This window comes from Arachis ipaensis, chromosome B5 (genome assembly GCF_059453495.1).
Source record: "Arachis ipaensis isolate K30076 ecotype BB chromosome B5, ASM5945349v1, whole genome shotgun sequence".
NCBI lineage: Eukaryota > Viridiplantae > Streptophyta > Magnoliopsida > Fabales > Fabaceae > Arachis > Arachis ipaensis.
The window spans coordinates 118,586,396-118,604,110 of NC_142440.1; the positions used below are offsets into that span (position 1 = coordinate 118,586,396).

Genomic DNA, 17,715 nt, shown 5'->3' on the forward strand with positions numbered 1-17,715 from the left:
AACTAACTAACTAACTTTTTGTTTGTTTCTCATCTTTTTCAAAACCACCTAACTAACTCTCTCTCTCTAATTTTCGAAAATATCTTCCCTCTTTTTCAAAAATTCTTTTTAATTAACTAATTATTTTAATTTTTGATTTTAATTTTCGAAAATTACTAACCTTTTTCAAAAACTATTTTCGAAAATCACTAACTCTTTTTCAAAAATTATTTTCGAAAATTCTCCTTCTCTCTCATCTCCTTCTATTTTATTTATTCATCTACTAACATCTCTCCCTCACTCCCCAAAAATCCGAACCCTCTCTTCCATCTGTGTTCGAATTTTTTCTTTTTCTTTTCTTCTACTCATACAGGGACCTCTATACTGTGGTAAAAAGGACCCCTATTATTATTATTTTTCTTGTTCTCTTCTCTTTCTTATGAGCAGGAACAAGAAAAAAGGCATTCTTGTTGAAGCTGATCCAGAACCTGAAAGGACTCTGAAGAGAAAACTAAGAGAAGCTAAATTACAACAATCTAGAGATAACCTTATTGAAAATTTCGAACAAGTAAAGGAGATGGCAGCCGAACCCAACAACAATAATGCAAGGAGAATGCTTGGTGACTTTACTACACCTAATTCCAATTTACATGGAAGAAGCACCTCCATTCCTGCCATTGGAGCAAACAACTTTGAGCTGAAACCTCAGCTAGTTTCTCTGATGCAGCAGAACTGCAAGTTTCATGGACTTTCATCTGAAGATCCTTTTCAGTTCTTAACTGAATTCTTGTAGATATGTGATACTGTTAAGACTAATGGAGTAGATCCTGAAGTCTACAGGCTCATGCTTTTCCCTTTTGCTATAAGAGACAGAGCTAGAGTATGGTTGGACTCTCAACCTAAGGATAGCCTGAACTCTTGGGATAAGCTGGTCAAGGCTTTCTTAGCCAAGTTCTTTCCTCCTCAAAAGCTGAGTAAGCTTAGAGTGGATGTTCAGACTTTCAGACAGAAAGAAGGTGAATCCCTCTATGAAGCTTGGGAGAGATACAAAGGACTAACCAAAAAGTGTCCTTCTGACATGCTTTCAGAATGGACCATCCTGGATATATTCTATGATGGTCTGTCTGAATTAGCTAAGATGTCATTGGATACTTCTGCAGGTGGATCCATTCACCTAAAGAAAACGCCTGCAGAAGCTCAAAAACTCATTGACATGGTTGCTAATAACCAGTTCATGTACACTTCTGAGAGGAATCCTGTAAGTAATGGGACGCCTATGAAGAAGGGAGTTCTTGAAATTGATACTCTGAATGCCATATTATCTCAGAATAAAATATTGACTCAGCAAGTCAATATGATTTCTCAGAGTCTGAATGGAATGAAAGTTGCATCCAACAGTACTCAAGAGGCATCTTCTGAAGAAGAAGCTTATGATCCTGAAAACCCTGTAATAGCAGAGGTAAATTATATGGGTGAACCTTATGGAAACACATATAACCCATCATGGAGAAATCATCCAAATTTCTCATGGAAGGATCAAAAGCCTCAACAAGGCTTTAATAATGGTGGAAGAAATAGGTTTAACAATAGTAAACCTTTTCCATCATCCACTTAGCAACAGACAGAGAACTCTGAACAAAATACCTCTAATTTAGCAAACATAGTCTCTGATCTATCTAAGGCCACTGTGAGTTTCATGAATAAAACAAGGTCTTCCATTAGAAATTTAGAAGCACAAGTGGGCCAACTGAGTAAAAGGATCACTGAAATCCCTCCTAGTACTCTCCCAAGCAATACAGAAGAAAATCCAAAAGGAGAGTGTAAGGCCATTGAATTAATCACCATGGCCGAACCTGTGAAGGAAGGAGAGGACGTGAATCCCAAGGAGGAAGACCTCCTGGGACGTCCAGTGATCAATAAGGAGTTTCCCTCTGAGGAACCAAAGGAATCTGAGACTCATCTAGAGACCATAGAGATTCCATTGAACCTCCTTATGCCATTCATGAGCTCTGATGAGTATTCCTCTTCTGAAGAGAATAAGGATGTTACTGAAGAGCAAGCTGCCAAGTTTCTTGGTGCAATCATGAAGCTGAATGCCAAATTATTTGGTATTGAGACTTGGGAAGATGAACCTCCCTTGTTCACCAATGAACTAAGTGATCTGGATCAACTGAGATTGCCTCAGAAGAAACAGGATCTTGGAAAGTTCGTAATACCTTGTACCATAGGCAACATGATCTTTGAAAAGGCTCTGTGTGACCTTGATTCAGGGATAAACCTCATGCCCCTCTCTGTAATAGAGAAACTGGGAATCTATGGGGTGCAAACCACTAAAATCTCATTAGAGATGGCAGACAATTCAAGAAAATAGGCTTATGGGCAAGTAGAGGACGTGTTAGTAAAGGTTGAAGGCCTTTACATCCCTGCTGATTTCATAGTCCTAGATATTGGGGAAGGATGAGGATGAATTCATCATCCTTGGAAGACCCTTCCTAGCCACAACAAGAGCTGTGATTGATGTGGATAGAGGAGAATTGATCCTTCAATTAAATGAGGACAACCTTGCGTTTAAAACTCAAGGATCTCTCTCTGTACCCATGGAGAGGAAGCACAGTAAGCTTCTCTCATTGCAGAGTCAACCAGAGCCCCCACAGTCAAACTCTAAGTTTGGTGTTGGGAGGCCACAACCAAACTCTAAGTTTGGTGTTGAACTCCCATATCCAAACTCTAAGTTTGGTGTTGGGGAGTCTCAACAATACTCTGAACATCTGTGAGGCTCCATGAGAGCCCACTGTCAAGCTATTGACATTAAAGAAGTGCTTGTTGGGAGGCAACCCAATTTCTATCTAATTTTATTTTTCTTGTTCTTTCATGTTTTATTAGGTTCATGATCATGTGGAGTCACAAAATAAATATAAAAATTAAAAATAGAATAAAAAACAGCAGAAGAAAAATCACACCCTGGAGGAAGACCTTACTAGCGTTTAAACGCCAGTAAGAAGCACCTGGCTGGCGTTCAACGCCAGAACAGAGTATGGCTCTGGCGCTGAACGCCCAAAATGGGCAGCATCTGGGCGTTTGAACGCCAGAATTGCACCCTGGAGAAGAGCTGGCGCTGAACGCCCAGAACAAGCATGGTTCTGGCGTTCAACGCCAGAAATGGGCAACAAATGGGTGTTCAACGCCCAAAACAAGCACCAATCTGGCGCTGAACGCCCAGAGTTGTGTGCAAAGGCATTTTACATGCCTAATTTGGTGCAAGGTTGTAAATCCTTGAACACCTCAGGATCTGTGGACCCTACAGGATCACCTCAGGATCTGTGGACCCCACAGGATCCCCACCTACCTCCACTCACTTCTTCTCACCCCTCTTTCACACAATCCCATAAACACTCTTCCCCAAAACGCTTCACCAATCACCTCAATCTCTCTTCCCTATCACCACTTCACCACTCACATCCATCCACTCTTCCCCATAAACCTACCTTATAAACTCCACCTACCTTCAAAATTCAAAATCAATTTCCCACCCAACCCACCCTAAATGGCCGAACCTAACCCCCCTCCCTTCCCTATATAAAGCTCTCCATTCTGCCTCAAATTCACACAACACAACCCTCTCTTCCCCTTCTTGACCGAAACACATCTCCCTCTCCCTCTCCTCCATTTCTTCTTCTTCTTCATCTATTCTTTCTTTTCTTGCTCGAGGGCGAGCAAAATTCTAAGTTTGGTGTGGTAAAAGCATAAGCTTTTTGTTTTTTCATCACCATTGATGGCACCTAAGACCGGAGAATCCTCTAGAAAAGGGAAAGGGAAGACAAAAGCTTCCACCTCCGACTCATGGGAGATGGAAAGATTCATCTCCAAAGCTCATCAAGACCACTTCTATGATGTTGTGGCCAAGAAGAATGAGTATCCGGAGATTTGACATGAAATCCAAAGAAGAGGTTGGGAAGTTCTAACAAAACCCATCCAACAAGTCGGCATCCTAATGGTTCAAGAGTTTTATGCCAATGCATGGATCACTAGAAACCATGATCAAAGTAAGAACCCGGACCCAAAGAATTATCTCACCATGGTTCGGGGGAAATACTTAGATTTTAGTCCGGAAAATGTGAGGTTGGCGTTTAACTTGCCTATGATGCAAGGAGATGCACGCCCCTACACTAGAAGGGTCAACTTTAATCAAAGGTTGGACCAAGTCCTCATGGACATTTGTGTGGAAGGAGCTCAATGGAAGATTGACTCCAAAGGCAAGCCGGTTCAACTAAGAAGACTGGACCTCAAGCCTGTAGCTAGAGGATGGTTGGAGTTCATACAACGCTCCATCATCCCCACTAGCAACCGATCCGAAGTTACTGTGGATCGGGCCATCATGATTCATAACATCATGATTAGAGAGGAAGTAGAAGTTCATGAAGTCATCTCCCTTGAACTCTACAAAATAGCCGAAAAGTCCTCCCCCATGGCAAGGCTAGCTTTTCCTCATCTTATTTGCCATCTATGTTATTCAGCTGGAGCTTTCATAGAAGGAAACATTCCCATTGAGGAAGAGAAGCCCATCACTAAGAAAAAGATGGAGCAAGCAAGAGAGCCCATTCATGGAGCTCAAGAGGCGCATGAAGCTCATCACCATGAGATCCCGGAGATGCCTCAAATGCATTTTCCTCCACAAAACTATTGGGAGCAAATCAACACCTCCCTAGGAGAATTAAGTTTCAACATGGGGCAACTAAGGGTGGAACATCAAGAGCACTCCATCACCCTTCATGAAATTAGAGAAGATCAAAAAGCAATGAGGGAGGAGCAATAAAGTCAAGGAAGAGACATAGAAGAGCTCAAGGACATCATTGGTTCCTCAAGAAGGAAATGCACCCATCACTAAGGTGGACTCATTCCTTGTTCTTACTTTCTCTGTTCTTCGTTTTCTCTATGTTAAGTGCTTATCTATGTTTGTGTCTTCATTACATGATCATTAGTATTTAGTAACTATGTCTTAAAGTTATGAATGTCCTATGAATCCATCACCTCTCTTAAATGAAAAATGTTTTAATTCAAAAGAACAAGAAGTACATGAGTTTCGAATTTATCCTTGAACATAGTTTAATTATATTGATGTGGTGACAATACTTTTTATTTTCTGAATGAATGCTTGAACAGTGCATATGTCTTTTGAAGTTGTTGTTTAAGAATGTTAAATATGTTGGCTCTTGAAAGAATGATGACAAGGAGACATGTTATTTGATAATCTGAAAAATCATAAAAATGATTCTTGAAGCAAGAAAAAGCAGCAAAGAACAAAGCTTGCAGAAAAAAAGAAAATAAAAAAATAGGCGAAAAAAAATATATAGAAAGAAAAAGAAAAAGCAAGTAGAAAAAGCCAAAAGCTCTTAAAACCAAGAGGCAAGAGCAAAAAGCCAATAACCCTTAAAACCAAAAGGCAAGGGCAAATAAAAAGGATCCCAAGGCTTTGAGCATCAGTGGATAGGAGGGCCTAAAGGAATAAAATCCTGGTCTAAGCGGCTAAACCAAGCTGTCCCTAACCATGTGCTTGTGGCGTGAAGGTGTCAAGTGAAAACTTGAGACTGAGCAGTTAAAGTCAAGGTCCAAAGCAAAAAAAAAGAGTGTGCTTAAGAACCCTGGACACTTTAATTGGGGACTTTAGCAAAGTTGGGTCACAATCTGAAAAGGTTCACCCAATTATGTGTCTGTGGCATTTTGTATCCGGTGGTAATACTGGAAAATATAGTGCTTAGGGCCATGGCCAAGACTCATAAAATAGCTGTGTTCAAGAATCATCATACTGAACTAGGAGAATCAATAACACTATCTGAACTCTGAGTTCCTATAGATGCCAATCGTTCTGAACCTCAATGGATAAAGTGAGATGCCAAAACTATTCAAAAGGCAAAAAGCTTCAAGTCCCGCTCATCTGATTGGAGCTATGTTTCATTGATAGTTTGGAATTTATAGTATATTCTCTTCGTTTTATCCTATTTGATTTTCAGTTGCTTGGGGACAAGCAACAGTTTAAGTTTGGTGTTGTGATGAGCGGATAATTTATACGCTTTTTGGCACTGTTTTTAGTATGTTTTTAGTAGAATCTGGTTACTTTTAGGGATGTTTTCATTAGTTTTTATGTTAAATTTACATTTCTGGACTTTACTATGAGTTTGTGTGTTTTTCTGTGATTTCAGGTATTTTCTTGCTGAAATTGAAGGACTTGAGCAAAAAAATCAGATTTAGAGGTTGAAGAAGGACTGTTGATGCTGTTGGATTCTGACCTCCCTGCACTCAAAGTGGAATATCTGGAGCTACAGAACTCAACATGGCGCGCTTCTAATTGCGTTGGAAAGTAGACATCCAGGGCTTTCCAGCAATGTATAATAGTCCATACTTTGGCCGAGTTTAGACGACGTAAAAGGGCGTTGAACGCCAGTTCTACGCTGCTGTCTGGAGTTAAACGCCAGAAACAAGTCACAAACCAGAGTTGAACGCCAGAAATACGTTACAATCTGGCGTTCAACTCCAGAAAGAGCCTCTGCACGTGTAACATTCAAGCTCAGTCCAAGCACGCACCAAGTGGGCCCCAGAAGTGGATTTATGCATCAATTACTTACTTCTGTAAACCCTAGTAAGTAGTTTAGTATAAATAGGACTTTTTACTATTGTATTAGACATCTTTTGATTATATTTTGATCTATTGATCACGTTTGGTGGGCTGGCCATTCGGCCATGCTGACCCTCTCTTCACTTATGTATTTTCAAACGGTAGAGTTTCTACACTCCATAGATTAAGGTGTGGAGCTCTGCTGTTCCTCAAAGAGTAATGCAAAGTACTACTGTTTTTCTATTCAATTCAACTTATTCTGCTTCTAAGATATTCATTCGCACTTCAACCTGAATGTGATGAATGTGACAATCATCATCATTCCCTATGAACGCGTGCCTGACAACCACTTCCGTTCTACCTAAGATTGAATGAGTATCTCTTGGATCTCTTAATCAGAATCTTCGTGGTATAAGCTAGATTGATGGCAGCATTCATGAGAGTCCGGAAAGTCTAAACCTTGTCTGTGGTATTCCGAGTAGGACTCTGTGATTGAATGACTATGACGAACTTTATACTCGCGAGTGCTGGGCGTCGTGACAGACGCAAAAGGAGGGTGAATCCTATTCCAGTATGATCGAGAACCTCAGATGATTAGCCGTGCTGTGATAGAGCATTTGGACCATTTTCACAAGAGGATAGGATGCAGCCATTGGCAAGGGTGACGCCTCCAGACGATTAGCCATGCAGTGACAGCGCATCGGACCATTTTCCAGAGAGGATTAAAAGTAGCCATTGACAATGGTGATGTCCTTACATAAAGCAAGTCATGGAAAGGAGTAAGACTGATTGGATGAAGACAGCAGGAAAGCAGAGATTCAGAGGAACGAAAGCATCTCTATAGGCTTATCTGAAATTCTCACCAATGAATTACATAAGTGTTTCTATCCTTATTTTATGTTTACTTATTATTTAATTTCAAAAACTCCATAACTATTTTATATCCGCCTGACTGAGATTTACAAGGTGACCATAGCTTGCTTCATACCAACAATCTCCGTGGGATCGACCCTTACTCACGTAGGGTTTATTACTTGGACGACCCAGTGCACTTGCTGGTTAGTTGTGCGAAGTTGTGATAAAAAGTTGAGATTACAATTGAGTGTACCATGTTGATGGCGCCATTGATGATCACAATTTCGTGCACCAGCTAGTAAAGGTTAAAGGTCTTTACATCCCTTCTAATTTCATAATCCTAGACACTGGAAAGGATGAGGATGAATCCATCATCCTTGGAAGACCCTTCTTAGCCACAGCAAGAGCTGTGATTGATGTGGACAGAGGAGAATTGATCCTTCAACTGAATGAGGACTACCTTGTATTTAAAACTCAAGGATCTCCTTCTGTAACCATGGAGAGGAAGCATGAAGAGCTTCTCTCATTGCAGAGTCAACCAAAGCCCCCACAGTCAAACTCTAAGTTTGGTGTTGGGAGGCCACAACCAAACTCTAAGTTTGGTGTTGAACCCCCACATTCAAACTCTAAGTTTGGTGTTGGGAGGTTCGAACCTTGCTCTGATTATCTGTGAGGCTCCATGAGAGCTCACTGTCAAGCTATTGACATTAAAGAAGCGCTTGTTGGGAGGCAACCCAATGTTATTTAATTATATTTATTTATTTTCTATTGTTATTTTATGTTTTCTCTAGGTTGATGATCATGTGAAGTCACAAAAACTACTGAAAAAATCAAAAACAGAATGAAAAATAGAATAGAAAACAGCACACCCTAGAGGAGAGCAGTCTGGCGTTTAAACACCAGAAACAAGCATCTGTCTGGCGTTTAACGCCAGAAACAGGCACCAAGCTGGCGTTTAACGCCAGAAACAAGCATCTACCTGGCGTTAAACGCCAGAAACAAGCAACAATTGGGCGTTTAATGCCAGAAACAGGCAGCAGTCTGGCGTTAAACGCCAGGATTGCATGTATAGGGCGTTTTACACGTCTAAAAGGTGCAGGGATGGAAAATCCTTGACACCTCAGGATCTGTGGACCCCACAGGATCCCCACCTACCCTTCTTCTCTCCTCTTCACACATTTTCATAACACTCTTCCCCAAATACCCCTCACCAATCAACTCAATCACTCTTCCCCATCACCTTTTCACCACTCATAGCCATCCTCTCTTCCCCAAAAACCCTACCTACCTTCAAATTCAAACTAATTTCCCTTCTAAACCCAACCCTAATGGCCGAAAATTTACCCTCCCCCTACTCCTACATAAACCCCTCATTCCTTCTTCATTTTCACACAACACAACCCTAAATTCACCCTTGGCCGAAACAACCTCTCTCTCCCTCTCCTCCATTTTCTTCTTCTTCTACCATTTTTCATTCTTCTTTTGCTCGGGGACGAGCAAATATTTTAAGTTTAGTGTGGTAAAAAGCATAGCTTTTTGTTTTTCCATAACCATTAATGGCACCTAAGGCCAGAGAAACCTCTAGAAAGAGGAAAGGGAAGGCAATTGCTTCCACCTCTGAGTCATGGGAGATGGAGAGATTCATCTCAAAGGTCCATCAAGACCACTTCTATGAAGTTGTGGCCAAGAAGAAAGTGATCCCTGAGGTTCCTTTCAAGCTCAAAAAGAATGAGTATCCGGAGATCCGACTTGAGATCCAAAGGAGAGGTTGGGAAGTTCTCACCAACCCCATTCAACAAGTCGGGATCCTAATGCTTCAAGAGTTCTATGCAAATGCATGGATCACTAGGAACCATGATCAAAGTGTGAACCCAAATCCAAAGCATTGGCTTACTATGGTTCGGGGGAAATACTTAGATTTTAGTCCGGAAAATGTAAGGCTGGCGTTCAACTTGCCAATGATGGAAGAGAACGCATGCCCCTACACAAGAAGGGTCAACTTTGATCAAAGGTTGGACCAAGTCCTCATAGACATATGTGAGGAAGGATCTCAATGGAAAATTGACTCAAGAGGCAAGCCGGTTCAATTAAGAAGGCATGACCTCAAACCAGTGGCTAGGGGATGGCTAGAGTTCATTCAACGCTCAATCATTCCTACTAGTAACTAGTCTGAAGTTACTATAGACCGGGCCATCATGATCCATAGTATCATGATTGGAGAAGAGGTGGAAGTTCATGAGATTATACCTCAAGAACTCTACAAGGTGGCTGACAAGTCCTCCACTTGGGCAAGGTTACCATTTCTTCACCTCATTTGCCACCTCTGTAATTCGGCTGGAATTGACATAGAGGGAGACATCCTCATTGAAGAGGACAAGCCCATCACTAAGAAAAGGATGGAGCAAATAAGAGATCATGGACCTCAACATGAGCATGAGGAAATTTCTCACCATGAAATCCCTGAGATGCCTCAGAGGATGCACTTTCCTCCACAGAATTATTGGGAGCAAATCAATACTTCCCTAGGAGAATTAAGATCCAACATGGGACAACTAAGGGTGGAGCACCAAGAGCACTCCATCATCCTCCATGAAATTAGAGAAGATCAAAGAGCTATGAGGGAGGAGCAAGAAAGACAAGAAAAAGACATAGGGGAGCTCAAGAGCACCATTGGTTCTTCAAGGAGAGGAAGACGCCACCCTCACTAAGGTGGACTCATTCCTTAATCCCCTTGTCTATTTATTTTCTATTTTTCGGTTTTTGAGCCTTATGTGTTATTTATGTTTGTGCTTTTACTACATGATCATTAGTGTCTAAGTGTCTATGCCTTAAAGTTATGAATATGAATCCATCACCTCTCTTGAATGAAAAATGATTTAATTACAAAAGAACAAGAAGTACATGGTTTCGAATTCATCCTTAAAACTAGTTTAATTATTTTGATGTGGTGACAATACTTTTTGTTTTCTGAATGAATGCTTGAACAGTGCATATGTCTTTTGAAGTTGATGTTTATGAATGTTAAATATGTTGGCTCTTGAAGAATAGGGAAAAAGGAGACATGTTATTTGATAATCTGAAAAATCATAAAAATGATTCTTGAAGCAAGAAAAAGCAATGAATACAAAAGCTTGCAGAAAAAAAAGCGAAAAAAAAACAAGAAAAAGAAAAAGACAAAGCAAGCAGAAAAAGCCAAAAGCTCTTTAAACCAAAAGGCAAGAGCAAAAAGCCAATAGCCCTTAGAACCAAAGGGCAAGGGTAAATAAAAAGGATCCAAGGCTTTGAGCATCAGTGGATAGGAGGGCCTAAAGGAATAAAATCCTGGCCTAAGCGGCTAAACCAAGCTGTCCCTAACCATGTGCTTGTGGCGTGAAGGTGTCAAGTGAAAACTTGAGATTGAGCGGTTAAAGTCAAGGTCCAAAGCAAAAACAGAGTGTGCTTAAGAACCCTGGACACCTCTAATTGGGGACTTTAGCAAAGCTGAGTCACAATCTGAAAAGGTTCACCCAATTATGTGTATGTGGCATTTATGTATCCGGTGGTAATACTGGAAAACAAAGTGCTTAGGGCCACGACCAAGACTCATAAAGTAGCTGTGTTCAAGAATCAACATACTGAACTAGGAGAATCAATAACACTATCTGAATTCTAAGTTTCTATAGATGCCAATCATTCTGAACCTCAATGGATAAAGTGAGATGCCAAAACTATTCAAGAGGCAAAAAGCTACAAGTCCCGCTCATCTGATTGGAGCTAAGTTTAATTGATATTTTGGAATTTATAGTATATTCTTTTCTTTTTATCCTATTTGATTTTCAGTTGCTTGGGGACAAGCAACAATTTAAGTTTGGTATTGTGATGAGCGGATAATTTATACGCTTTTTGGCATTGTTTTTACATAGTTTTTACTATGATTTAGTTAGTTTTTAGTATATTTTTATTAGTTTTTAATTAAAATTCACATTTCTGGACTTTACTATGAGTTTGTGTGTTTTTCTGTGATTTCAGGTATTTTCTGGCTGAAATTGAGGGACTTGAGCAAAAATCAGATTCAGAGGTTGAAGAAGGACTGCAGATGTTGTTGGATTCTGACCTCCCTACACTCAAAGTAGATTTTCTGGAGCTACAGAACTCCAAATGGCGCGCTCTCAATTGCGTTAGAAAGTAGACATCCAGAGATTTCCAGAAATATATAATAGTCCATACTTTGCCTAAGTTTAGACGATGCAAACTGGCGTTGAATGCCAGTTCCATGCTGCATTCTGGAGTTAAACGCCAGAAATAGGTTGCAAAGTGGAGTTAAACGCCAGAAACAGGTTACAAACTGGCGTTCAACTCCAAGATAAGCCTCTACACGTGTAAAGCTCAATGCTCAGCCCAAGCACACACCAAGTGGGCCCCAGAAGTGGATTTCTGCATCATTTACTTATCTCTGTAAACCCTAGTAACTAGTTTAGCATAAATAGGACTTGTTACTATTGTATTTACATCTTTTGATCATCTTTGGATTATCTTTTGATCCTTTGATCACGTTTAGGGGGCTGGCCATTCGGCCATGCCTGGACCTTATCACTTATGTATTTTCAACGATAGAGTTTCTACACTCCATAGATTAAGGTATGGAGCTCTGCTGTTCCTCATGAATTAATACAAAGTACTACTATTTTTCTATTCAATTCAAGCTTATTCCTTCTCTAAGATATCCATTCGCACCCAAGAACAGGATGAATGTGATGATTATGTGACGCTCATCATCATTCTCACCCATAAACGCGTGCCTGACAAACACTTCCGTTCTACATGCAAACAAGCTAGAATGAGTATCTCTTAGATATCTAATACAGAGGACCGAGTCCGAGATATTAGAATCTTCGTGGTATAAGTTAGAACCCATGGACGGCCATTCTTGAGATCCGGAAAGTCTAAACCTTGTCTGTGGTATTCCGAGTAGGATCTGGGAAGGGATGGCTGTGACGAGCTTCAAACTCACGAGTGCTGGGGGTAGTGACAGACGCAAAAGGATAGGAAATCCTATTCCAGTATGATCGAGAACTGACAGATGATTAGCCATGCAGTGACAGCGCATTGGACCATTTTCACAGTGAGGATGGGATGTAGCCATTGACAACGGTGATGCCCTACATAAAGCTTGCCATGGAAAGGAGTAGGAATGATTGGATGAAGACAGCAGGAAAGCAGAGGTCCAGGAGGAACGAAAGCATCTCTATACGCTTATCTGAAATTCTCACCAAAGAATTACATAAGTACCTCTATCTTTATTTTACGTTTTATTTATCTTTTTATTATCAATTCACCATAACCATTTGAATTCGCCTGACTGAGATTTACAAGGTGACCATAGCTTGCTTCAGGCCGACAATCTCCGTGGGATCGACCCTTACTCACGTAAGGTTTATTACTTGGACGACCCAGTGCACTTGCTGGTTAGTTGTACGAAGTTGTGATAAAGAGTTGAGATTACAATTGTGCCTACCAAGTTGTTGGCGACATTGATGATCACAATTTCGTGCACCAAGCTCCCCAAAACCTTTATGTGAATCTGGGATCACGTTCTGACACTATGATCGATGGCATACCGTGCAACCTTACTATCTCCCTTATGTACAACCTTGCTATCTCCCTTATGTACAACCTTGCTAACTCCTCCCTTATGTACAACCTTGCTAACTCCCACGATCACCCAAATCGCATCAAATCCCGACCTAGTCCTCGGTAAATCGGTCACAAAATCCAACGCGATTCCTTCCCACTTCCACTGAGGAATCTCAAGTGGCTGTAGCATTCCTGACGGTTTTTGATACTCTATCTTCACCTTCTAACACATCAGACACTTTGAGACATATTCCCCCACATCATTCTTCATACCAGGCCACCAGAACATAGCCTTCAGATCATGGTACATCTTAGTACTCCCAGGGTGAATCGAAAACCCGCTCTTGTGCACTTCTCTTAATATATCTTGCCGTAAAGTCCCAACATCTGGCACAATGATCCTACCCTTGAATCTCCACAATCCATCTTGATCCCATGACACTCTCCACTGCTTCCTGATGAGTTGAAAATTGATGTCGATTTGGATTTTCTCTCTCAAAAATAGGATCACTTCGTTGTAAGTATAGCCAAATCAACAACTAACTATCAACATCAAATTTAGATCAAAAGATAGTCACAATTCAAAACACAATTACCGAGAGTATTTAGCTCCCGAGTCGTCTTCCCTAGGATTTGCAATGAAATGTCATATCATTAGCTATGAGGGAATTGGGGGTTGTGAATGCAAGAGAGAGCAAGTAATGTAAATGGCAAGAAAGTAACTTAGCATGCAAGGAATTAAATGGAAGCAAGTAAAAGCAATGAAAATAGAAATTAAATTCTAAAAAGGACTCTTGGCAAGAAGTGGGTAATCTAGGTTTCTTATCCTAGTTGTGGACCACAAATAAGACAATTGTGTGGAAATAATCCCAATTAGTCAATCCCACTTGAGAATTAGTCAAAAGGGCGTAATTGATTCCAATCCCTAAGTCCTAAGTCAACACTAGTGGGTCACTTAGAGTCAAAGGAAACCAAACCAATTAACAATCCTCACACGATGCAGAATAGACATCCACAACTCAATTCCACCTAAACATCCAATTTCTCAACCAAGAGTGTGAAAACTAATCATGCAAGGAATTATACATCAAAGCAATAAAAGTCAAAAGCAATAAAATGCAAGGGAAGGAAACTTCAAAAGCAAGAAAACATCTTGGCAAGTAATTGAGAGCTAAGGTTACCAATCCTAGCCATTAACCACAAACACATGATGATTATGAAGAGTTAATCCTACTTAGTCAACCTTACATCGAAGATAAGTCAAATAGGCATAGTTAATTTCAATCCCAAAGTCCTATGTCAACACTAATGGGTCACACAGAGTCAAGGGAGACCAAATCAACTAACTACTCTAATATATCAAACAAGAATGGACATCAATGACTCAAGGGTTACCAAAGTCATCAATTCCAAGCCAAGAGTGAAGAAAAACTATGTAGAAACTAAGCCAAGTATTTTATCAAACACTTGGTGTGCATGAAAATAAAATAATATTAAATTGCATTAAAAATAAAATCTAAAATACCAAAAGCAAGAAAATGACAAACCCAACTAAAGAGAGCAATAAATGACATGGAAACATAAATTTGCATTAATTAGAATTAAAATAACAAAAGTGTTCATAACATGAAAATTGACGTAAAAGAGAAAATAACATAAAAGATGAAGAAGATAAAGACAAGAAAGCATAGAAACATAAATGAAACTACCCTAAAACAAGAATTAAATGCTGAAATTAAATGAAATTAAACTAAACCTAACCTAATTCTAGAGAGAGGGGGAGCTTCTCTCTCTAGAAACTAAGAAAAAAGCATGTAAAAGCTAAACCTAATTGCCCACCCTTGTTTCCACTTGAATTGGGGTTGAAATAGCTTCAGAAATGGATTGGACTGGGTTTTGGAAGCCCAGAATTTGCCCCGAACAATTTGCATTAATGAGCTCATGTGATTCGGGTCACGTGTACGCATGGGTCACGTGTACGCGTCGCCGAGCAACATTCACTTCCACGCGTATGCGTAAGTCACGCGTACGCGTCGCTCACAAATCTTCCTTGTGCGTGCGCACGCATACTTGTGCGTACGCACGGGTGCTGGAACTTCCAAACTCCATTTCTTCATGGTTTTTTCCCTTTTACATGCTCTTTTTCTCACTTCTTCAACCGATGCTTGCCTTGGGAACCTGAAATCACTTAGCAAACACATCAAGGCATCAAATGGGATTAAAGTGTATAAAATTTAGCAATTAAAAGGCCTAAAAAGCATGTTTTCACTTTCAAGCACAATTTAGAAAGAAATCATGAAACTATGCTATTTCCTTGAATAAGTGCAAGAAAAGTTGATGAAATCCACCCAAATAAAGCAAATAAATATCATAAAATGTGGATTCATCACATCCCCATACTTAAACAATAGCATGTTGATGAGCGGATATTTTATACGCTTTTTGGGGTTAATTTCATGTAGTCTTTAGGATATTTTAGTTAAGTTTTTAGTATATTTTCATTAGTTTCTAGGAAAAATTCATATTTCTGGACTTTACTATGAGTTTGTGTGCTTTTCTGTAATTTCAGGTATTTTCTGGCTGAAATTGAGGGAGCTGAGCAAAACTCTGATTCGGGCTGAAAAAGGATTGCTGATGCTGTTGGATTCTGACCTCTCTGCACTCGGAATGGATTTTCTGGAGCTACAGGAGTTCAATTGGTGCGCTTCCAATTGCGTTGGAAAGTAGACATCCAGGGCTTTCCAGCAATATATAATAGTTCATACTTTGCTCAAGGATAGATGACGTAAACTGGCGTTCAACGCCAGTTCCATGTTGTAGTCTAGCGTCCAGCGCCAGAAACAGGTTACAAGTTGGAGTTCAATGCCAAAAACAAGTTACAACCTGGCGTTGAACGCCCAAAACAGCCCAAGCACGTGAGAAGCTTTAGTCTCAGCCCCAGCACACACCAAGTGGGTCCCAGAAGTGGATTTCTGCACTATCTATCATAGTTTACTCATTTTCTGTAAACCTAGGTTACTAGTTTAGTATTTAAACAACTTTTAGAGATTTATTTTGTATCTCATGACATTTTAGATTTGAAATTTGTACCTTTTGGCAGCATGAGTCTCTAAACCCCATTGTTGGGGGTGAGGAGCTCTGTAGCGTCTCGATGAATTAATGCAAGTACTTCTATTTTCCATTCAAACATGCGTGTTCCTATCTAAGATATTCATTCGCGCTTAATTATGGAGAAGGTGATGATCCATTACACTCATCACCTTCCTCAACCCATGAACGTGTGCATGACAACCACCTCCGTTCTATATTAGATTGAATGAGTATCTCTTAGATTCCATAATCAGAATCTTCGTGGTATAAGCTAGAATTGATGGCGTCATTCAGGAGAATCCGGAAAGTCTAAATCTTGTATGTGGTATTCCGAGTAGGATTTTGGGATTAGATGACTGTGACAGGCTTCAAACTCGCGAGTGGTGGGTGTAGTGACAGACGCAAAAGGATAGTAAATCCTATTCCAGTATGATCGAGAACCTCTAGATGATTAGCCGTGCTGTGACAGAGCATTTGGACCATTTTCACTGAGGAGATGGGAAGTAGCCATTGACAACGGTGACACCTTACATAGAGCTTGCCATGGAAGGAACTTTGCACTTTTGCATGCATGAGGGAAGAGGAATACAAGAGAAAAGCTGAAATTCAGAAGACAAAGCATCTCCAAAACCCCAATATATTCTCCATTACTGCATAATAAGTATTTATTTCATACTCTCTTATTTTTCGTAATTCAATTTGATAAGTGAATTATTTTTCTGACTAAGAGTTACAAGATAACCATAGATTGCCTCAAGCCAACAATCTCCGTGGGATTCGACCCTTACTCACGTAAGGTATTACTTGGACGACCCAGTGCACTTGCTGGTTAGTTGTGTGGAATTACATAGTGTGAAGTAATTTTCGTGCACCACATGTCCTCATGCTAAATGCAAGAAGGAAACAAGGGGTATTATTTGATGACATAGTAAAATCCAAACAGCTCCATATCATTCCACATGAAATCTACTTATGAAAGAGATTAAGATTAGAAAGTTTTATAATCTATCATTCACTATGAGTGCATCGAGATATTTAAAAAAAATTGGCAAGATCTTAACTTTCATTTGGATTTTGATTTATGGCCCTGTTAGCAATAAAGGAAGTAAGGGATGTAATTGTTACGTTGGTAACATAAAGAGTATAAATTTCAAAACACTAATCTAAGTAAATTTTGCAAGAAGTTTTGCTCTTTTTACTAAGGTAAAGAACTTGTCAAATACATGTACTTTCAGGTATTGGGGATAGAGCGTCCATCAATTTTCCTTACATGTCCCGGCAAACTTTTTTCATTGGAAGACAATTATATAGTATCTTTTTCATAGGAAGACAATTATGTAGTACCATAACAAGTGCTATAATTTGCTCCATATACATATTGTTTGGTAGAAATATGTTTCAAAAACTTCCATCGTATCGTTGTTAAGGTTTTATATGCAATTCAATTTCTTTCTTGGAACAAACACTTATAAAAGATAAAAAGGAACATATCAACACCCGTCGACATGGATAGGCCATTATTTTTATACTCTGAAAAGTTATGGCTTTAAAAAAAATATTTCCTATAA

General features: G+C 39.8%; 1 non-coding gene across 1 annotated transcript; it reads right to left on the minus strand.

Annotated features, from left to right (window-relative positions):
- Positions 1-955: 955 nt before the first annotated feature.
- On the minus strand, positions 956-1,063 carry LOC148565541 (small nucleolar RNA R71). The gene has a single exon (XR_015884933.1). It is a non-coding gene; the product is annotated as a small nucleolar RNA R71 (small nucleolar RNA).
- Positions 1,064-17,715: the final 16,652 nt, after the last annotated feature.